This window comes from Perca flavescens, chromosome 4 (genome assembly GCF_004354835.1).
Source record: "Perca flavescens isolate YP-PL-M2 chromosome 4, PFLA_1.0, whole genome shotgun sequence".
Classification (NCBI taxonomy): Eukaryota; Metazoa; Chordata; class Actinopteri; order Perciformes; family Percidae; genus Perca; species Perca flavescens.
The window spans coordinates 6,801,737-6,822,635 of NC_041334.1; the positions used below are offsets into that span (position 1 = coordinate 6,801,737).

At 42.9% G+C, this 20,899-nt stretch overlaps 15 non-coding genes across 15 annotated transcripts; all 15 read left to right on the forward strand.

Moving 5' to 3' along the window:
- The first annotated feature begins 593 nt into the window (after positions 1–593).
- Positions 594–665, forward strand: trnac-gca (transfer RNA cysteine (anticodon GCA)). Its single transcript has one exon. It is a non-coding gene; the product is annotated as a tRNA-Cys (tRNA).
- A 1,348-nt stretch (positions 666–2,013) lies between these two features.
- On the forward strand, positions 2,014–2,085 carry trnac-gca (transfer RNA cysteine (anticodon GCA)). The gene has a single exon. It is a non-coding gene; the product is annotated as a tRNA-Cys (tRNA).
- A 1,349-nt stretch (positions 2,086–3,434) lies between these two features.
- trnac-gca (transfer RNA cysteine (anticodon GCA)) lies at positions 3,435–3,506 on the forward strand. The gene has a single exon. It is a non-coding gene; the product is annotated as a tRNA-Cys (tRNA).
- Positions 3,507–4,854: 1,348 nt separating this feature from the next.
- trnac-gca (transfer RNA cysteine (anticodon GCA)) lies at positions 4,855–4,926 on the forward strand. The gene has a single exon. It is a non-coding gene; the product is annotated as a tRNA-Cys (tRNA).
- A 1,346-nt stretch (positions 4,927–6,272) lies between these two features.
- Positions 6,273–6,344, forward strand: trnac-gca (transfer RNA cysteine (anticodon GCA)). The gene has a single exon. It is a non-coding gene; the product is annotated as a tRNA-Cys (tRNA).
- Positions 6,345–7,696: 1,352 nt separating this feature from the next.
- On the forward strand, positions 7,697–7,768 carry trnac-gca (transfer RNA cysteine (anticodon GCA)). Its single transcript has one exon. It is a non-coding gene; the product is annotated as a tRNA-Cys (tRNA).
- A 1,349-nt stretch (positions 7,769–9,117) lies between these two features.
- On the forward strand, positions 9,118–9,189 carry trnac-gca (transfer RNA cysteine (anticodon GCA)). Its single transcript has one exon. It is a non-coding gene; the product is annotated as a tRNA-Cys (tRNA).
- Positions 9,190–10,542: 1,353 nt separating this feature from the next.
- trnac-gca (transfer RNA cysteine (anticodon GCA)) lies at positions 10,543–10,614 on the forward strand. Its single transcript has one exon. It is a non-coding gene; the product is annotated as a tRNA-Cys (tRNA).
- Positions 10,615–11,966: 1,352 nt separating this feature from the next.
- trnac-gca (transfer RNA cysteine (anticodon GCA)) lies at positions 11,967–12,038 on the forward strand. The gene has a single exon. It is a non-coding gene; the product is annotated as a tRNA-Cys (tRNA).
- A 1,353-nt stretch (positions 12,039–13,391) lies between these two features.
- Positions 13,392–13,463, forward strand: trnac-gca (transfer RNA cysteine (anticodon GCA)). The gene has a single exon. It is a non-coding gene; the product is annotated as a tRNA-Cys (tRNA).
- Positions 13,464–14,812: 1,349 nt separating this feature from the next.
- trnac-gca (transfer RNA cysteine (anticodon GCA)) lies at positions 14,813–14,884 on the forward strand. Its single transcript has one exon. It is a non-coding gene; the product is annotated as a tRNA-Cys (tRNA).
- A 1,352-nt stretch (positions 14,885–16,236) lies between these two features.
- Positions 16,237–16,308, forward strand: trnac-gca (transfer RNA cysteine (anticodon GCA)). The gene has a single exon. It is a non-coding gene; the product is annotated as a tRNA-Cys (tRNA).
- A 1,347-nt stretch (positions 16,309–17,655) lies between these two features.
- trnac-gca (transfer RNA cysteine (anticodon GCA)) lies at positions 17,656–17,727 on the forward strand. The gene has a single exon. It is a non-coding gene; the product is annotated as a tRNA-Cys (tRNA).
- A 1,345-nt stretch (positions 17,728–19,072) lies between these two features.
- On the forward strand, positions 19,073–19,144 carry trnac-gca (transfer RNA cysteine (anticodon GCA)). Its single transcript has one exon. It is a non-coding gene; the product is annotated as a tRNA-Cys (tRNA).
- Positions 19,145–20,495: 1,351 nt separating this feature from the next.
- On the forward strand, positions 20,496–20,567 carry trnac-gca (transfer RNA cysteine (anticodon GCA)). The gene has a single exon. It is a non-coding gene; the product is annotated as a tRNA-Cys (tRNA).
- The last annotated feature ends 332 nt before the right edge of the window (positions 20,568–20,899 follow it).

Here is a 20,899-nt window from a genome sequence, read left to right on the forward strand (position 1 = left end):
GACCCAGGACTAGGTGGAGGGATTATATTCCAACCTGGCCTGGGAACGCCAGATGATCCCCCAGTCGGAGCTTCAGTTAATGTTTCTGCCTGTTAAAAAGTTTGGGGTCCCCTGCTGGAGCTGCTCCACCAAATGTATGCCTTGACAATTGATAAGGTTTCTGTCAATTAAGATGGATGGTCTTGACCTTCACTATCTGTAGAATGTCCTGACATAACTTATGTTATGATTTGACATTAAAAATACTGGTTTGGAGTACACGTAGGTGAGCAAAATTGGGCTAGGGCAGAAACATGGTCCACATAAGTACACATATGTAGAAGATTTGAGCTATGCAGCCTCGTTGTGTTGACCACATTTCTGCCTTAGTGTTGACATCCATTGTAATTAACATGAATTCAGATGTGCCTTTATCAAAGATGACAAGGCATACTTCTTTTAGTTGCCCTTGACACAGGAGATGAGTATTGGATACTTTAAAAAGGTCATGAAAACTTTTAATCAGATGTGGGCACAGACTGTGATTTTAACCACACGGTGGAGGACCAGCTATTGTTTTGCTGCATGATAAGCATGTTCAGGGAATGGCATGTGGGGGTATAGCTCAGTGGTAGAGCATTTGACTGCAGATCAAGAGGTCCCCAGTTCAACTCTGGGTGCCCCCTCTGCAAATGATTTGGGCAGGCTGTCATCTGTGAAATAGTGAATGTCTTTGAATCCCACCTTCAAGCATTTTGCGTGAGTGAGCAAAACTGGAATAGGGCAGAAACATGGTCCACGCAAGTTCAACAAGTAATAGCTTAAAGGTAAGGCAGAAGCATGATCCACTTAAGTGGAGGTAGAATCCTTGAGCAACGCAGGATGGCTTTATGGACCTTGTTTGGATAAACTACAAGTTCCTTATAGTAAACTCAGACAAACATTACCCCAAACACCTCCAAACTTTATTATCTAAAGATAAACGTAGCTACTCTGGTTGGCGTTGCCCTGGCCTTCCGCAGCACTGAAAGGAATCTCTGACTTATCTTAATTCGGGATATATGCTTTAACGCCAAGATGATGGACCAGCCATAAGTGATGCTGCTAAAGGTTTAGACTGTCGGGGGACTTCTTATGACACACTGAGCACCTCTCTCCTCCTCCTCTCCATCTGTGTGTGATCATGACCAATCAATGCATGTAAGTAACTGAGCTTCTTGTCTGGAGTCCTTGTGCTTTTTCCACTCTCAGAATTCTTGGATTGTGGTGGCACCTGAATCGGGGTAGCAGCTGCTGCCGTGGTCCCGCTTGAAGGCCCTGCTACGCCGCGCACTACTACAACAACTTTTATAAGTAAAAGTTCTTTTACCTTTACTGTTACTATAATTAGCACTGTTCATCATGTCATTTCATTATACCCACTGCTAATATTGCTGTGAGTCTTATTTCTGTATCTCTCTCTCTCTTTCTATTCCAACCGGTCGTGTCAGATGATTGCCCACCACGAGCCAGTTTCAGTCTGAGGTTTCTGCCTGTTAAAAATATTTTTTCCTTAAAGCTGTCGCACCAAATGTATGCTCTTGTGGGAATTGTTGGGTTTCTGTCAATTACAGAGTGTGGTCTTGACCTTCACTATCTGTAGAATGTCCTGACATAACTTATGTTATGATTTGACATTAAAAATACTGGTTTGGAGTACACGTAGGTGAGCAAAATCGGGCTAGGGCAGAAACATGGTACACATAAGTACACATACGTAGAAGATTTGAGCTATGCAGCATCGTTGTGTTGACCACATTTCTGCCTTAGTGTTGACATCCATTGTAATTAACATGAATTCAGATGTGCCTTTATCAAAGATGACAAGGCATACTTCTTTTAGTTGCCCTTGACACAGGAGATGAGTATTGGATACTTTAAAAAAGGTCATGAAAACTTTTAATCAGATGTGGGCACAGACCGTGATTTTAACCACACGGTGGAGGACCAGCTATTGTTTTACTGCACGATAAGCATGTTCAGGTCATGGCATGTGGGGGTATAGCTCAGTGGTAGAGCATTTGACTGCAGATCAAGAGGTCCCCAGTTCAACTCTGGGTGCCCCCTCTGCAAATGATTTGGGCAGGCTGTCATCTGTGAAATAGTGGTTGTCTTTGAATCCCACCTTCAAGCATTTTGCGTGAGTGAGCAAAACTGGAATAGGGCAGAAACATGGTCCACGCAAGTTCAACAAGTAATAGCTTAAAGGTAAGGCAGAAGCATGATCCACTTAAGTGGAGGTAGAATCCTTGAGCAACGCAGGATGGCTTTATGGACCTTGTTTGGATAAACTACAAGTTCCTTATAGTAAACTCAGACAAACATTACCCCAAACACCTCCAAACTTTATTATCTAAAGATAAACGTAGCTACTCTGGTTGGCGTTGCCCTGGCCTTCCGCAGCACTGAAAGGAATCTCTGACTTCTCTTAATTTGGGATATATGCTTTAACGCCAAGATGATGGACCAGCCATAAGTGATGCTGCTAAAGGTTTAGACTGTCGGGGGACTTCTTATGACACACTGAGCACCTCTCTCCTCCTCCTCTCCATCTGTGTGTGATCATGACCAATCAATGCATGTAAGTAACTGAGCTTCTTGTCTGGAGTCCTTGTGCTTTTTCCACTCTCAGAATTCTTGGATTGTGGTGGCACCTGAATCGGGGTAGCAGCTGCTGCCGTGGTCCCGCTTGAAGGCCCTGCTACGCGCGCACTACTACAACAACTTTTATAAGTAAAAGTTCTTTTACCTTTACTGTTACTATAATTAGCACTGTTCATCATGTCATTTCATTATACCCACTGCTAATATTGCTGTGAGTCTTATTTCTGTATCTCTCTCTCTCTCTTTCTATTCCAACCGGTCGTGTCAGATGATTGCCCACCACGAGCCAGTTTCAGTCTGAGGTTTCTGCCTGTTAAAAAGATATTTTTCCTTAAAGCTGTCGCACCAAATGTATGCTCTTGTGGGAATTGTTGGGTTTCTGTCAATTACAGAGTGTGGTCTTGACCTTCACTATCTGTAGAATGTCCTGACATAACTTATGTTATGATTTGACATTAAAAATACTGGTTTGGAGTACACGTAGGTGAGCAAAATCGGGCTAGGGCAGAAACATGGTACACATAAGTACACATACGTAGAAGATTTGAGCTATGCAGCATCGTTGTGTTGACCACATTTCTGCCTTAGTGTTGACATCCATTGTAATTAACATGAATTCAGATGTGCCTTTATCAAAGATGACAAGGCATACTTCTTTTAGTTGCCCTTGACACAGGAGATGAGTATTGGATACTTTAAAAAGGTCATGAAAACTTTTAATCAGATGTGGGCACAGACCGTGATTTTAACCACACGGTGGAGGACCAGCTATTGTTTTACTGCACGATAAGCATGTTCAGGTCATGGCATGTGGGGGTATAGCTCAGTGGTAGAGCATTTGACTGCAGATCAAGAGGTCCCCAGTTCAACTCTGGGTGCCCCCTCTGCAAATGATTTGGGCAGGCTGTCATCTGTGAAATAGTGGTTGTCTTTGAATCCCACCTTCAAGCATTTTGCGTGAGTGAGCAAAACTGGAATAGGGCAGAAACATGGTCCACGCAAATTCAACAAGTAATAGCTTAAAGGTAAGGCAGAAGCATGATCCACTTAAGTGGAGGTAGAAGCCTTGAGCAACGCAGGATGGCTTTATGGACCTTGTTTGGATAAACTACAAGTTCCTTATAGTAAACTCAGACAAACATTACCCCAAACACCTCCAAACTTTATTATCTAAAGATAAACGTAGCTACTCTGGTTGGCGTTGCCCTGGCCTTCCGCAGCACTGAAAGGAATCTCTGACTTATCTTAATTTGGGATATATGCTTTAACGCCAAGATGATGGACCAGCCATAAGTGATGCTGCTAAAGGTTTAGACTGTCGGGGGACTTCTTATGACACACTGAGCACCTCTCTCCTCCTCCTCTCCATCTGTGTGTGATCATGACCAATCAATGCATGTAAGTAACTGAGCTTCTTGTCTGGAGTCCTTGTGCTTTTTCCACTCTCAGAATTCTTGGATTGTGGTGGCACCTGAATCGGGGTAGCAGCTGCTGCCGTGGTCCCGCTTGAAGGCCCTGCTACGCCGTGCACTACTACAACAACTTTTATAAGTAAAAGTTCTTTTACCTTTACTGTTACTATAATTAGCACTGTTCATCATGTCATTTCATTATACCCACTGCTAATATTGCTGTGAGTCTTATTTCTGTATCTCTCTCTCTCTCTTTCTATTCCAACCGGTCGTGTCAGATGATTGCCCACCACGAGCCAGTTTCAGTCTGAGGTTTGCCTGTTAAAAAGATATTTTTCCTTAAAGCTGTCGCACCAAATGTATGCTCTTGTGGGAATTGTTGGGTTTCTGTCAATTACAGAGTGTGGTCTTGACCTTCACTATCTGTAGAATGTCCTGACATAACTTATGTTATGATTTGACATTAAAAATACTGGTTTGGAGTACACGTAGGTGAGCAAAATCGGGCTAGGGCAGAAACATGGTACACATAAGTACACATACGTAGAAGATTTGAGCTATGCAGCATCGTTGTGTTGACCACATTTCTGCCTTAGTGTTGACATCCATTGTAATTAACATGAATTCAGATGTGCCTTTATCAAAGATGACAAGGCATACTTCTTTTAGTTGCCCTTGACACAGGAGATGAGTATTGGATACTTTAAAAAGGTCATGAAAACTTTTAATCAGATGTGGGCACAGACCGTGATTTTAACCACACGGTGGAGGACCAGCTATTGTTTTACTGCACGATAAGCATGTTCAGGTCATGGCATGTGGGGGTATAGCTCAGTGGTAGAGCATTTGACTGCAGATCAAGAGGTCCCCAGTTCAACTCTGGGTGCCCCCTCTGCAAATGATTTGGGCAGGCTGTCATCTGTGAAATAGTGGTTGTCTTTGAATCCCACCTTCAAGCATTTTGCGTGAGTGAGCAAAACTGGAATAGGGCAGAAACATGGTCCACGCAAATTCAACAAGTAATAGCTTAAAGGTAAGGCAGAAGCATGATCCACTTAAGTGGAGGTAGAAGCCTTGAGCAACGCAGGATGGCTTTATGGACCTTGTTTGGATAAACTACAAGTTCCTTATAGTAAACTCAGACAAACATTACCCCAAACACCTCCAAACTTTATTATCTAAAGATAAACGTAGCTACTCTGGTTGGCGTTGCCCTGGCCTTCCGCAGCACTGAAAGGAATCTCTGACTTATCTTAATTTGGGATATATGCTTTAACGCCAAGATGATGGACCAGCCATAAGTGATGCTGCTAAAGGTTTAGACTGTCGGGGACTTCTTATGACACACTGAGCACCTCTCTCCTCCTCCTCTCCATCTGTGTGTGATCATGACCAATCAATGCATGTAAGTAACTGAGCTTCTTGTCTGGAGTCCTTGTGCTTTTTCCTCTCAGAATTCTTGGATTGTGGTGGCACCTGAATCGGGGTAGCAGCTGCTGCCGTGGTCCCGCTTTGAAGGCCCTGCTAGGCCGTGCACTACAACAACTTTTATTTAAGTAAAAGTTCTTTTACCTTTACTGTTACTATAATTAGCACTGTTCATCATGTCATTTCATTATACCCACTGCTAATATTGCTGTGAGTCTTATTTCTGTATCTCTCTCTCTCTTTTCTATTCCAACCGGTCGTGTCAGATGATTGCCCACCACGAGCCAGTTTCAGTCTGAGGTTTCTGCCTGTTAAAAAGATATTTTTCCTTAAAGCTGTCGCACCAAATGTATGCTCTTGTGGGAATTGTTGGGTTTCTGTCAATTACAGAGTGTGGTCTTGACCTTCACTATCTGTAGAATGTCCTGACATAACTTATGTTATGATTTGACATTAAAAATACTGGTTTGGAGTACACGTAGGTGAGCAAAATCGGGCTAGGGCAGAAACATGGTACACATAAGTACACATACGTAGAAGATTTGAGCTATGCAGCATCGTTGTGTTGACCACATTTCTGCCTTAGTGTTGACATCCATTGTAATTAACATGAATTCAGATGTGCCTTTATCAAAGATGACAAGGCATACTTCTTTTAGTTGCCCTTGACACAGGAGATGAGTATTGGATACTTTAAAAAGGTCATGAAAACTTTTAATCAGATGTGGGCACAGACCGTGATTTTAACCACACGGTGGAGGACCAGCTATTGTTTTACTGCACGATAAGCATGTTCAGGTCATGGCATGTGGGGGTATAGCTCAGTGGTAGAGCATTTGACTGCAGATCAAGAGGTCCCCAGTTCAACTCTGGGTGCCCCCTCTGCAAATGATTTGGGCAGGCTGTCATCTGTGAAATAGTGGTTGTCTTTGAATCCCACCTTCAAGCATTTTGCGTGAGTGAGCAAAACTGGAATAGGGCAGAAACATGGTCCACGCAAATTCAACAAGTAATAGCTTAAAGGTAAGGCAGAAGCATGATCCACTTAAGTGGAGGTAGAAGCCTTGAGCAACGCAGGATGGCTTTATGGACCTTGTTTGGATAAACTACAAGTTCCTTATAGTAAACTCAGACAAACATTACCCCAAACACCTCCAAACTTTATTATCTAAAGATAAACGTAGCTACTCTGGTTGGCGTTGCCCTGGCCTTCCGCAGCACTGAAAGGAATCTCTGACTTATCTTAATTTGGGATATATGCTTTAACGCCAAGATGATGGACCAGCCATAAGTGATGCTGCTAAAGGTTTAGACTGTCGGGGGACTTCTTATGACACACTGAGCACCTCTCTCCTCCTCCTCTCCATCTGTGTGTGATCATGACCAATCAATGCATGTAAGTAACTGAGCTTCTTGTCTGGAGTCCTTGTGCTTTTTCCACTCTCAGAATTCTTGGATTGTGGTGGCACCTGAATCGGGGTAGCAGCTGCTGCCGTGGTCCCGCTTGAAGGCCCTGCTAGGCCGTGCACTACTACACAACAACTTTTATAAGTAAAAGTTCTTTTACCTTTACTGTTACTATAATTAGCACTGTTCATCATGTCATTTCATTATACCCACTGCTAATATTGCTGTGAGTCTTATTTCTGTATCTCTCTCTCTCTCTTTCTATTCCAACCGGTCGTGTCAGATGATTGCCCACCACGAGCCAGTTTCAGTCTGAGGTTTCTGCCTGTTAAAAAGATATTTTTCCTTAAAGCTGTCGCACCAAATGTATGCTCTTGTGGGAATTGTTGGGTTTCTGTCAATTACAGAGTGTGGTCTTGACCTTCACTATCTGTAGAATGTCCTGACATAACTTATGTTATGATTTGACATTAAAAATACTGGTTTGGAGTACACGTAGGTGAGCAAAATCGGGCTAGGGCAGAAACATGGTACACATAAGTACACATACGTAGAAGATTTGAGCTATGCAGCATCGTTGTGTTGACCACATTTCTGCCTTAGTGTTGACATCCATTGTAATTAACATGAATTCAGATGTGCCTTTATCAAAGATGACAAGGCATACTTCTTTTAGTTGCCCTTGACACAGGAGATGAGTATTGGATACTTTAAAAAGGTCATGAAAACTTTTAATCAGATGTGGGCACAGACCGTGATTTTAACCACACGGTGGAGGACCAGCTATTGTTTTACTGCACGATAAGCATGTTCAGGTCATGGCATGTGGGGGTATAGCTCAGTGGTAGAGCATTTGACTGCAGATCAAGAGGTCCCCAGTTCAACTCTGGGTGCCCCCTCTGCAAATGATTTGGGCAGGCTGTCATCTGTGAAATAGTGGTTGTCTTTGAATCCCACCTTCAAGCATTTTGCGTGAGTGAGCAAAACTGGAATAGGGCAGAAACATGGTCCACGCAAATTCAACAAGTAATAGCTTAAAGGTAAGGCAGAAGCATGATCCACTTAAGTGGAGGTAGAAGCCTTGAGCAACGCAGGATGGCTTTATGGACCTTGTTTGGATAAACTACAAGTTCCTTATAGTAAACTCAGACAAACATTACCCCAAACACCTCCAAACTTTATTATCTAAAGATAAACGTAGCTACTCTGGTTGGCGTTGCCCTGGCCTTCCGCAGCACTGAAAGGAATCTCTGACTTATCTTAATTTGGGATATATGCTTTAACGCCAAGATGATGGACCAGCCATAAGTGATGCTGCTAAAGGTTTAGACTGTCGGGGGACTTCTTATGACACACTGAGCACCTCTCTCCTCCTCCTCCTCCCATCTGTGTGTGATCATGACCAATCAATGCATGTAAGTAACTGAGCTTCTTGTCTGGAGTCCTTGTGCTTTTTCCACTCTCAGAATTCTTGGATTGTGGTGGCACCTGAATCGGGGCAGCAGCTGCTGCCGGGTCCCGCTTTGAAGGCCCTGCTAGGCCAACACTACTACAACAACTTTTATAAGTAAAAGTTCTTTTACCTTTACTGTTACTATAATTAGCACTGTTCATCATGTCATTTCATTATACCCACTGCTAATATTGCTGTGAGTCTTATTTCTGTATCTCTCTCTCTCTTTTCTATTCCAACCGGTCGTGTCAGATGATTGCCCACCACGAGCCAGTTTCAGTCTGAGGTTTCTGCCTGTTAAAAAGATATTTTTCCTTAAAGCTGTCGCACCAAATGTATGCTCTTGTGGGAATTGTTGGGTTTCTGTCAATTACAGAGTGTGGTCTTGACCTTCACTATCTGTAGAATGTCCTGACATAACTTATGTTATGATTTGACATTAAAAATACTGGTTTGGAGTACACGTGGTGAGCAAAATCGGGCTAGGGCAGAAACATGGTACACATAAGTACACATACGTAGAAGATTTGAGCTATGCAGCATCGTTGTGTTGACCACATTTCTGCCTTAGTGTTGACATCCATTGTAATTAACATGAATTCAGATGTGCCTTTATCAAAGATGACAAGGCATACTTCTTTTAGTTGCCCTTGACACAGGAGATGAGTATTGGATACTTTAAAAAGGTCATGAAAACTTTTAATCAGATGTGGGCACAGACCGTGATTTTAACCACACGGTGGAGGACCAGCTATTGTTTTACTGCACGATAAGCATGTTCAGGTCATGGCATGTGGGGGTATAGCTCAGTGGTAGAGCATTTGACTGCAGATCAAGAGGTCCCCAGTTCAACTCTGGGTGCCCCCTCTGCAAATGATTTGGGCAGGCTGTCATCTGTGAAATAGTGGTTGTCTTTGAATCCCACCTTCAAGCATTTTGCGTGAGTGAGCAAAACTGGAATAGGGCAGAAACATGGTCCACGCAAATTCAACAAGTAATAGCTTAAAGGTAAGGCAGAAGCATGATCCACTTAAGTGGAGGTAGAAGCCTTGAGCAACGCAGGATGGCTTTATGGACCTTGTTTGGATAAACTACAAGTTCCTTATAGTAAACTCAGACAAACATTACCCCAAACACCTCCAAACTTTATTATCTAAAGATAAACGTAGCTACTCTGGTTGGCGTTGCCCTGGCCTTCCGCAGCACTGAAAGGAATCTCTGACTTCTCTTAATTTGGGATATATGCTTTAACGCCAAGATGATGGACCAGCCATAAGTGATGCTGCTAAAGGTTTAGACTGTCGGGGGACTTCTTATGACACACTGAGCACCTCTCTCCTCCTCCTCCTCTCCATCTGTGTGTGATCATGACCAATCAATGCATGTAAGTAACTGAGCTTCTTGTCTGGAGTCCTTGTGCTTTTTCCACTCTCAGAATTCTTGGATTGTGGTGGCACCTGAATCGGGGTAGCAGCTGCTGCCGTGGTCCCGCTTGAAGGCCCTGCTAGGCCGTGCACTACTACAACAACTTTTATAAGTAAAAGTTCTTTTACCTTTACTGTTACTATAATTAGCACTGTTCATCATGTCATTTCATTATACCCACTGCTAATATTGCTGTGAGTCTTATTTCTGTATCTCTCTCTCTCTCTTTCTATTCCAACCGGTCGTGTCAGATGATTGCCCACCACGAGCCAGTTTCAGTCTGAGGTTTCTGCCTGTTAAAAAGATATTTTTCCTTAAAGCTGTCGCACCAAATGTATGCTCTTGTGGGAATTGTTGGGTTTCTGTCAATTACAGAGTGTGGTCTTGACCTTCACTATCTGTAGAATGTCCTGACATAACTTATGTTATGATTTGACATTAAAAATACTGGTTTGGAGTACACGTAGGTGAGCAAAATCGGGCTAGGGCAGAAACATGGTACACATAAGTACACATACGTAGAAGATTTGAGCTATGCAGCATCGTTGTGTTGACCACATTTCTGCCTTAGTGTTGACATCCATTGTAATTAACATGAATTCAGATGTGCCTTTATCAAAGATGACAAGGCATACTTCTTTTAGTTGCCCTTGACACAGGAGATGAGTATTGGATACTTTAAAAAGGTCATGAAAACTTTTAATCAGATGTGGGCACAGACCGTGATTTTAACCACACGGTGGAGGACCAGCTATTGTTTTGCTGCATGATAAGCATGTTCGGGTCATGGCATGTGGGGGTATAGCTCAGTGGTAGAGCATTTGACTGCAGATCAAGAGGTCCCCAGTTCAACTCTGGGTGCCCCCTCTGCAAATGATTTGGGCAGGCTGTCATCTGTGAAATAGTGGTTGTCTTTGAATCCCACCTTCAAGCATTTTGCGTGAGTGAGCAAAACTGGAATAGGGCAGAAACATGGTCCACGCAAGTTCAACAAGTAATAGCTTAAAGGTAAGGCAGAAGCATGATCCACTTAAGTGGAGGTAGAAGCCTTGAGCAACGCAGGATGGCTTTATGGACCTTGTTTGGATAAACTACAAGTTCCTTATAGTAAACTCAGACAAACATTACCCCAAACACCTCCAAACTTTATTATCTAAAGATAAACGTAGCTACTCTGGTTGGCGTTGCCCTGGCCTTCCGCAGCACTGAAAGGAATCTCTGACTTATCTTAATTCGGGATATATGCTTTAACGCCAAGATGATGGACCAGCCATAAGTGATGCTGCTAAAGGTTTAGACTGTCGGGGGACTTCTTATGACACACTGAGCACCTCTCTCCTCCTCCTCCTCTCCATTTGTGTGTGATCATGACCAATCAATGCATGTAAGTAACTGAGCTTCTTGTCTGGAGTCCTTGTGCTTTTTCCACTCTCAGAATTCTTGGATTGTGGTGGCACCTGAATCGGGGTAGCAGCTGCTGCCGTGGTCCCGCTTGAAGGCCCTGCTAGGCCATGCACTACTACAACAACTTTTATAAGTAAAAGTTCTTTTACCTTTACTGTTACTATAATTAGCACTGTTCATCATGTCATTTCATTATACCCACTGCTAATATTGCTGTGAGTCTTATTTCTGTATCTCTCTCTCTCTCTTTCTATTCCAACCGGTCGTGTCAGATGATTGCCCACCACGAGCCAGTTTCAGTCTGAGGTTTCTGCCTGTTAAAAAGATATTTTTCCTTAAAGCTGTCGCACCAAATGTATGCTCTTGTGGGAATTGTTGGGTTTCTGTCAATTACAGAGTGTGGTCTTGACCTTCACTATCTGTAGAATGTCCTGACATAACTTATGTTATGATTTGACATTAAAAATACTGGTTTGGAGTACACGTAGGTGAGCAAAATCGGGCTAGGGCAGAAACATGGTACACATAAGTACACATACGTAGAAGATTTGAGCTATGCAGCATCGTTGTGTTGACCACATTTCTGCCTTAGTGTTGACATCCATTGTAATTAACATGAATTCAGATGTGCCTTTATCAAAGATGACAAGGCATACTTCTTTTAGTTGCCCTTGACACAGGAGATGAGTATTGGATACTTTTAAAAGGTCATGAAAACTTTTAATCAGATGTGGGCACAGACCGTGATTTTAACCACACGGTGGAGGACCAGCTATTGTTTTACTGCACGATAAGCATGTTCAGGTCATGGCATGTGGGGTATAGCTCAGTGGTAGAGCATTTGACTGCAGATCAAGAGGTCCCCAGTTCAACTCTGGGTGCCCCCTCTGCAAATGATTTGGGCAGGCTGTCATCTGTGAAATAGTGGTTGTCTTTGAATCCCACCTTCAAGCATTTTGCGTGAGTGAGCAAAACTGGAATAGGGCAGAAACATGGTCCACGCAAATTCAACAAGTAATAGCTTAAAGGTAAGGCAGAAGCATGATCCACTTAAGTGGAGGTAGAAGCCTTGAGCAACGCAGGATGGCTTTATGGACCTTGTTTGGATAAACTACAAGTTCCTTATAGTAAACTCAGACAAACATTACCCCAAACACCTCCAAACTTTATTATCTAAAGATAAACGTAGCTACTCTGGTTGGCGTTGCCCTGGCCTTCCGCAGCACTGAAAGGAATCTCTGACTTCTCTTAATTTGGGATATATGCTTTAACGCCAAGATGATGGACCAGCCATAAGTGATGCTGCTAAAGGTTTAGACTGTCGGGGGACTTCTTATGACACACTGAGCACCTCTCTCCTCCTCCTCCTCCCATCTGTGTGTGATCATGACCAATCAATGCATGTAAGTAACTGAGCTTCTTGTCTGGAGTCCTTGTGCTTTTTCACTCTCAGAATTCTTGGATTGTGGTGGCACCTGAATCGGGGTAGCAGCTGCTGCCGTGGTCCCGCTTTGAAGGCCCTGCTACGCCAAGCACTACTACTACAACAACTTTTATAAGTAAAAGTTCTTTTACCTTTACTGTTACTATAATTAGCACTGTTCATCATGTCATTTCATTATACCCACTGCTAATATTGCTGTGAGTCTTATTTCTGTATCTCTCTCTCTCTTTTCTATTCCAACCGGTCGTGTCAGATGATTTGCCACCACGAGCCAGTTTCAGTCTGAGGTTTCTGCCTGTTAAAAAGATATTTTTCCTTAAAGCTGTCGCACCAAATGTATGCTCTTGTGGGAATTGTTGGGTTTCTGTCAATTACAGAGTGTGGTCTTGACCTTCACTATCTGTAGAATGTCCTGACATAACTTATGTTATGATTTGACATTAAAAATACTGGTTTGGAGTACACGTAGGTGAGCAAAATCGGGCTAGGGCAGAAACATGGTACACATAAGTACACATCGTAGAAGATTTGAGCTATGCAGCATCGTTGTGTTGACCACATTTCTGCCTTAGTGTTGACATCCATTGTAATTAACATGAATTCAGATGTGCCTTTATCAAAGATGACAAGGCATACTTCTTTTAGTTGCCCTTGACACAGGAGATGAGTATTGGATACTTTAAAAAGGTCATGAAAACTTTTAATCAGATGTGGGCACAGACCGTGATTTTAACCACACGGTGGAGGACCAGCTATTGTTTTACTGCACGATAAGCATGTTCAGGTCATGGCATGTGGGGGTATAGCTCAGTGGTAGAGCATTTGACTGCAGATCAAGAGGTCCCCAGTTCAACTCTGGGTGCCCCTCTGCAAATGATTTGGGCAGGCTGTCATCTGTGAAATAGTGGTTGTCTTTGAATCCCACCTTCAAGCATTTTGCGTGAGTGAGCAAAACTGGAATAGGGCAGAAACATGGTCCACGCAAATTCAACAAGTAATAGCTTAAAGGTAAGGCAGAAGCATGATCCACTTAAGTGGAGGTAGAAGCCTTGAGCAACGCAGGATGGCTTTATGGACCTTGTTTGGATAAACTACAAGTTCCTTATAGTAAACTCAGACAAACATTACCCCAAACACCTCCAAACTTTATTATCTAAAGATAAACGTAGCTACTCTGGTTGGCGTTGCCCTGGCCTTCCGCAGCACTGAAAGGAATCTCTGACTTATCTTAATTTGGGATATATGCTTTAACGCCAAGATGATGGACCAGCCATAAGTGATGCTGCTAAAGGTTTAGACTGTCGGGGACTTCTTATGACACACTGAGCACCTCTCTCCTCCTCCTCTCCATCTGTGTGTGATCATGACCAATCAATGCATGTAAGTAACTGAGCTTCTTGTCTGGAGTCCTTGTGCTTTTTCCACTCTCAGAATTCTTGGATTGTGGTGGCACCTGAATCGGGGTAGCAGCTGCTGCCGTGGTCCCGCTTTGAAGGCCCTGCTACGCCGCACACTACTACAACAACTTTTATAAGTAAAAGTTCTTTTACCTTTACTGTTACTATAATTAGCACTGTTCATCATGTCATTTCATTATACCCACTGCTAATATTGCTGTGAGTCTTATTTCTGTATCTCTCTCTCTCTTTTCTATTCCAACCGGTCGTGTCAGATGATTGCCCACCACGAGCCAGTTTCAGTCTGAGGTTTCTGCCTGTTAAAAAGATATTTTTCCTTAAAGCTGTCGCGCAAAAATGTATGCTCTTGTGGGAATTGTTGGGTTTCTGTCAATTACAGAGTGTGGTCTTGACCTTCACTATCTGTAGAATGTCCTGACATAACTTATGTTATGATTTGACATTAAAAATACTGGTTTGGAGTACACGTAGGTGAGCAAAATCGGGCTAGGGCAGAAACATGGTACACATAAGTACACATACGTAGAAGATTTGAGCTATGCAGCATCGTTGTGTTGACCACATTTCTGCCTTAGTGTTGACATCCATTGTAATTAACATGAATTCAGATGTGCCTTTATCAAAGATGACAAGGCATACTTCTTTTAGTTGCCCTTGACACAGGAGATGAGTATTGGATACTTTAAAAAGGTCATGAAAACTTTTAATCAGATGTGGGCACAGACCGTGATTTTAACCACACGGTGGAGGACCAGCTATTGTTTTACTGCACGATAAGCATGTTCAGGTCATGGCATGTGGGGGTATAGCTCAGTGGTAGAGCATTTGACTGCAGATCAAGAGGTCCCCAGTTCAACTCTGGGTGCCCCCTCTGCAAATGATTTGGGCAGGCTGTCATCTGTGAAATAGTGGTTGTCTTTGAATCCCACCTTCAAGCATTTTGCGTGAGTGAGCAAAACTGGAATAGGGCAGAAACATGGTCCACGCAAATTCAACAAGTAATAGCTTAAAGGTAAGGCAGAAGCATGATCCACTTAAGTGGAGGTAGAAGCCTTGAGCAACGCAGGATGGCTTTATGGACCTTGTTTGGATAAACTACAAGTTCCTTATAGTAAACTCAGACAAACATTACCCCAAACACCTCCAAACTTTATTATCTAAAGATAAACGTAGCTACTCTGGTTGGCGTTGCCCTGGCCTTCCGCAGCACTGAAAGGAATCTCTGACTTATCTTAATTTGGGATATATGCTTTAACGCCAAGATGATGGACCAGCCATAAGTGATGCTGCTAAAGGTTTAGACTGTCGGGGGACTTCTTATGACACACTGAGCACCTCTCTCCTCCTCCTCTCCATCTGTGTGTGATCATGACCAATCAATGCATGTAAGTAACTGAGCTTCTTGTCTGGAGTCCTTGTGCTTTTTCCACTCTCAGAATTCTTGGATTGTGGTGGCACCTGAATCGGGGTAGCAGCTGCTGCCGTGGTCCCGCTTGAAGGCCCTGCTACGCCGTGCACTACTACAACAACTTTTATAAGTAAAAGTTCTTTTACCTTTACTGTTACTATAATTAGCACTGTTCATCATGTCATTTCATTATACCCACTGCTAATATTGCTGTGAGTCTTATTTCTGTATCTCTCTCTCTCTTTTCTATTCCAACCGGTCGTGTCAGATGATTGCCCACCACGAGCCAGTTTCAGTCTGAGGTTTCTGCCTGTTAAAAAGATATTTTTCCTTAAAGCTGTCGCACCAAATGTATGCTCTTGTGGGAATTGTTGGGTTTCTGTCAATTACAGAGTGTGGTCTTGACCTTCACTATCTGTAGAATGTCCTGACATAACTTATGTTATGATTTGACATTAAAAATACTGGTTTGGAGTACACGTAGGTGAGCAAAATCGGGCTAGGGCAGAAACATGGTAAACATAAGTACACATAAAACGTAGAAGATTTGAGCTATGCAGCATCGTTGTGTTGACCACATTTCTGCCTTAGTGTTGACATCCATTGTAATTAACATGAATTCAGATGTGCCTTTATCAAAGATGACAAGGCATACTTCTTTTAGTTGCCCTTGACACAGGAGATGAGTATTGGATACTTTAAAAAGGTCATGAAAACTTTTAATCAGATGTGGGCACAGACCGTGATTTTAACCACACGGTGGAGGACCAGCTATTGTTTTACTGCACGATAAGCATGTTCAGGTCATGGCATGTGGGGGTATAGCTCAGTGGTAGAGCATTTGACTGCAGATCAAGAGGTCCCCAGTTCAACTCTGGGTGCCCCTCTGCAAATGATTTGGGCAGGCTGTCATCTGTGAAATAGTGGTTGTCTTTGAATCCCACCTTCAAGCATTTTGCGTGAGTGAGCAAAACTGGAATAGGGCAGAAACATGGTCCACGCAAATTCAACAAGTAATAGCTTAAAGGTAAGGCAGAAGCATGATCCACTTAAGTGGAGGTAGAAGCCTTGAGCAACGCAGGATGGCTTTATGGACCTTGTTTGGATAAACTACAAGTTCCTTATAGTAAACTCAGACAAACATTACCCCAAACACCTCCAAACTTTATTATCTAAAGATAAACGTAGCTACTCTGGTTGGCGTTGCCCTGGCCTTCCGCAGCACTGAAAGGAATCTCTGACTTATCTTAATTTGGGATATATGCTTTAACGCCAAGATGATGGACCAGCCATAAGTGATGCTGCTAAAGGTTTAGACTGTCGGGGGACTTCTTATGACACACTGAGCACCTCTCTCCTCCTCCTCTCCATCTGTGTGTGATCATGACCAATCAATGCATGTAAGTAACTGAGCTTCTTGTCTGGAGTCCTTGTGCTTTTTCCACTCTCAGAATTCTTGGATTGTGGTGGCACCTGAATCGGGGTAGCAGCTGCTGCCGTGGTCCCGCTTGAAGGCCCTGCTACGCCGTGCACTACTACAACAACTTTTATAAGTAAAAGTTCTTTTACCTTTACTGTTACTATAATTAGCACTGTTCATCATGTCATTTCATTATACCCACTGCTAATATTGCTGTGAGTCTTATTTCTGTATCTCTCTCTCTCTTTCTATTCCAACCGGTCGTGTCAGATGATTGCCCACCACGAGCCAGTTTCAGTCTGAGGTTTCTGCCTGTTAAAAAGATATTTTTCCTTAAAGCTGTCGCACCAAATGTATGCTCTTGTGGGAATTGTTGGGTTTCTGTCAATTACAGAGTGTGGTCTTGACCTTCACTATCTGTAGAATGTCCTGACATAACTTATGTTATGATTTGACATTAAAAATACTGGTTTGGAGTACACGTAGGTGAGCAAAATCGGGCTAGGGCAGAAACATGGTACACATAAGTACACATACGTAGAAGATTTGAGCTATGCAGCATCGTTGTGTTGACCACATTTCTGCCTTAGTGTTGACATCCATTGTAATTAACATGAATTCAGATGTGCCTTTATCAAAGATGACAAGGCATACTTCTTTTAGTTGCCCTTGACACAGGAGATGAGTATTGGATACTTTAAAAAGGTCATGAAAACTTTTAATCAGATGTGGGCACAGACCGTGATTTTAACCAAACGGTGCAGGACCAGCTATTGTTTTACTGCACGATAAGCATGTTCAGGTCATGGCATGTGGGGGTATAACTCAGTGGTAGAGCATTTGACTGCAGATCAAGAGGTCCCCAGTTCAACTCTGGGTGCCCCCTCTGCAAATGATGTGGGCAGGCTGTCATCTGTGTAATAGTGGTTGTCTTTGAATCCCACCTTCAAGCATTTTGCGTGAGTGAGCAAAACTGGAATAGGGCAGAAACATGGTCCACGCAAGTTCAACAAGTAATAGCTTAAAGGTAAGGCAGAAGCATGATCCACTTAAGTGGAGGTAGAAGCCTTGAGCAACGCAGAATGGCTTTATGGACCTTGTTTGGATAAACTACAAGTTCCTTATAGTAAACTCAGACAAACATTACCCCAAACACCTCCAAACTTTATTATCTAAAGATAAACGTAGCTACTCTGGTTGGCGTTGCCCTGGCCTTCCGCAGCACTGAAAGGAATCTCTGACTTATCTTAATTCGGGATATATGCTTTAACGCCAAGATGATGGACCAGCCATAAGTGATGCTGCTAAAGGTTTAGACTGTCGGGGGACTTCTTATGACACACTGAGCACCTCTCTCCTCCTCCTCTCCATCTGTGTGTGATCATGACCAATCAATGCATGTAAGTAACTGAGCTTCTTGTCTGGAGTCCTTGTGCTTTTTCCACTCTCAGAATTCTTGGATTGTGGTGGCACCTGAATCGGGGTAGCAGCTGCTGCCGTGGTCCCGCTTGAAGGCCCTGCTACACCAAGACTACTACAACAACTTTTATAAGTAAAAGTTCTTTTACCTTTACTGTTACTATAATTAGCACTGTTCATCATGTCATTTCATTATACCCACTGCTAATATTGCTGTGAGTCTTATTTCTGTATCTCTCTCTCTTTCTATTCCAACCGGTCGTGTCAGATGATTGCCCACCACGAGCCAGTTTCAGTCTGAGGTTTCTGCCTGTTAAAAAGATATTTTTCCTTAAAGCTGTCGCACCAAATGTATGCTCTTGTGGGAATTGTTGGGTTTCTGTCAATTACAGAGTGTGGTCTTGACCTTCACTATCTGTAGAATGTCCTGACATAACTTATGTTATGATTTGACATTAAAAATACTGGTTTGGAGTACACGTAGGTGAGCAAAATCGGGCTAGGGCAGAAACATGGTACACATAAGTACACATACGTAGAAGATTTGAGCTATGCAGCATCGTTGTGTTGACCACATTTCTGCCTTAGTGTTGACATCCATTGTAATTAACATGAATTCAGATGTGCCTTTATCAAAGATGACAAGGCATACTTCTTTTAGTTGCCCTTGACACAGGAGATGAGTATTGGATACTTTAAAAAGGTCATGAAAACTTTTAATCAGATGTGGGCACAGACCGTGATTTTAACCAAACGGTGCAGGACCAGCTATTGTTTTACTGCACGATAAGCATGTTCAGGTCATGGCATGTGGGGGTATAACTCAGTGGTAGAGCATTTGACTGCAGATCAAGAGGTCCCCAGTTCAACTCTGGGTGCCCCCTCTGCAAATGATGTGGGCAGGCTGTCATCTGTGTAATAGTGGTTGTCTTTGAATCCCACCTTCAAGCATTTTGCGTGAGTGAGCAAAACTGGAATAGGGCAGAAACATGGTCCACGCAAGTTCAACAAGTAATAGCTTAAAGGTAAGGCAGAAGCATGATCCACTTAAGTGGAGGTAGAAGCCTTGAGCAACGCAGAATGGCTTTATGGACCTTGTTTGGATAAACTACAAGTTCCTTATAGTAAACTCAGACAAACATTACCCCAAACACCTCCAAACTTTATTATCTAAAGATAAACGTAGCTACTCTGGTTGGCGTTGCCCTGGCCTTCCGCAGCACTGAAAGGAATCTCTGACTTATCTTAATTCGGGATATATGCTTTAACGCCAAGATGATGGACCAGCCATAAGTGATGCTGCTAAAGGTTTAGACTGTCGGGGACTTCTTATGACACACTGAGCACCTCTCTCCTCCTCCTCCTCCATCTGTGTGTGATCATGACCAATCAATGCATGTAAGTAACTGAGCTTCTTGTCTGGAGTCCTTGTGCTTTTTCCACTCTCAGAATTCTTGGATTGTGGTGGCACCTGAATCGGGGTAGCAGCTGCTGCCGTGATCCCGCTTGAAGGCCCTGCTACGCCGTGCACTACTACAAGAACTTATATAAGTAAAAGTTCTTTTACCTTTACTGTTACTATAATTAGCACTGTTCATCATGTCATTTCATTATACCCACTGCTAATATTGCTGTGAGTCTTATTTCTGTATCTCTCTCTCTCTTTCTATTCCAACCGGTCGTGTAAGATGATTGCCCACCACGAGCCAGTTTCAGTCTGAGGTTTCTGCCTGTTAAAAAGATATTTTTCCTTAAAGCTGTCACACCAAATGTATGCTCTTGTGGGAATTGTTGGGTTTCTGTCAATTACAGAGTGTGGTCTTGACCTTCACTATCTGTAGAATGTCCTGACATAACTTATGTTATGATTTGACATTAAAAATACTTGTTTGGAGTACACGTAGGTGAGCAAAATCGGGCTAGGGCAGAAACATGGTACACATAAGTACACATAAAACGTAGAAGATTTGAGCTATGCAGCATCGTTGTGTTGACCACATTTCTGCCTTAGTGTTGACATCCATTGTAATTAACATGAATTCAGATGTGCCTTTATCAAAGTTGACAAGGCATACTTCTTTTAGTTGCCCTTGACACAGGAGATGAGTATTGGATACTTTAAAAAGGTCACGAAAACTTTTAATCAGATGTGGGCACAGTCTTTGATTTTAACCACACGGTGGAGGACCAGCTATTGTTTTGCTGCACAATAAGCATATTCATGTCATGGCATGTGGGGGTATAGCTCAGTGGTAGAGCATTTGACTGCAGATCAAGAGGTCCCCAGTTCAACTCTGGGTGCCCCCTCTGCAAATGATGTGGGCAGGCTGTCATCTGTGTAATAGTGGTTGTCTTTGAATCCCACCTTCAAGCATTTTGCGTGAGTGAGCAAAACTGGAATAGGGCAGAAACATGGTCCAAGCAAGTTCAACAAGTAATAGCTTAAAGGTAAGGCAGAAGCATGATCCACTTAAGTGGAGGTAGAAGCCTTGAGCAATGCAGGATGGCTTTATGGACCTTGTTTGGATAAACTACAAGTTCCTTATAGTAAACTCAGACAAACATTACCCCAAACACCTCCAAACTTTATTATCTAAAGATAAACGTAGCTACTCTGGTTGGCGTTGCCCTGGCCTTCA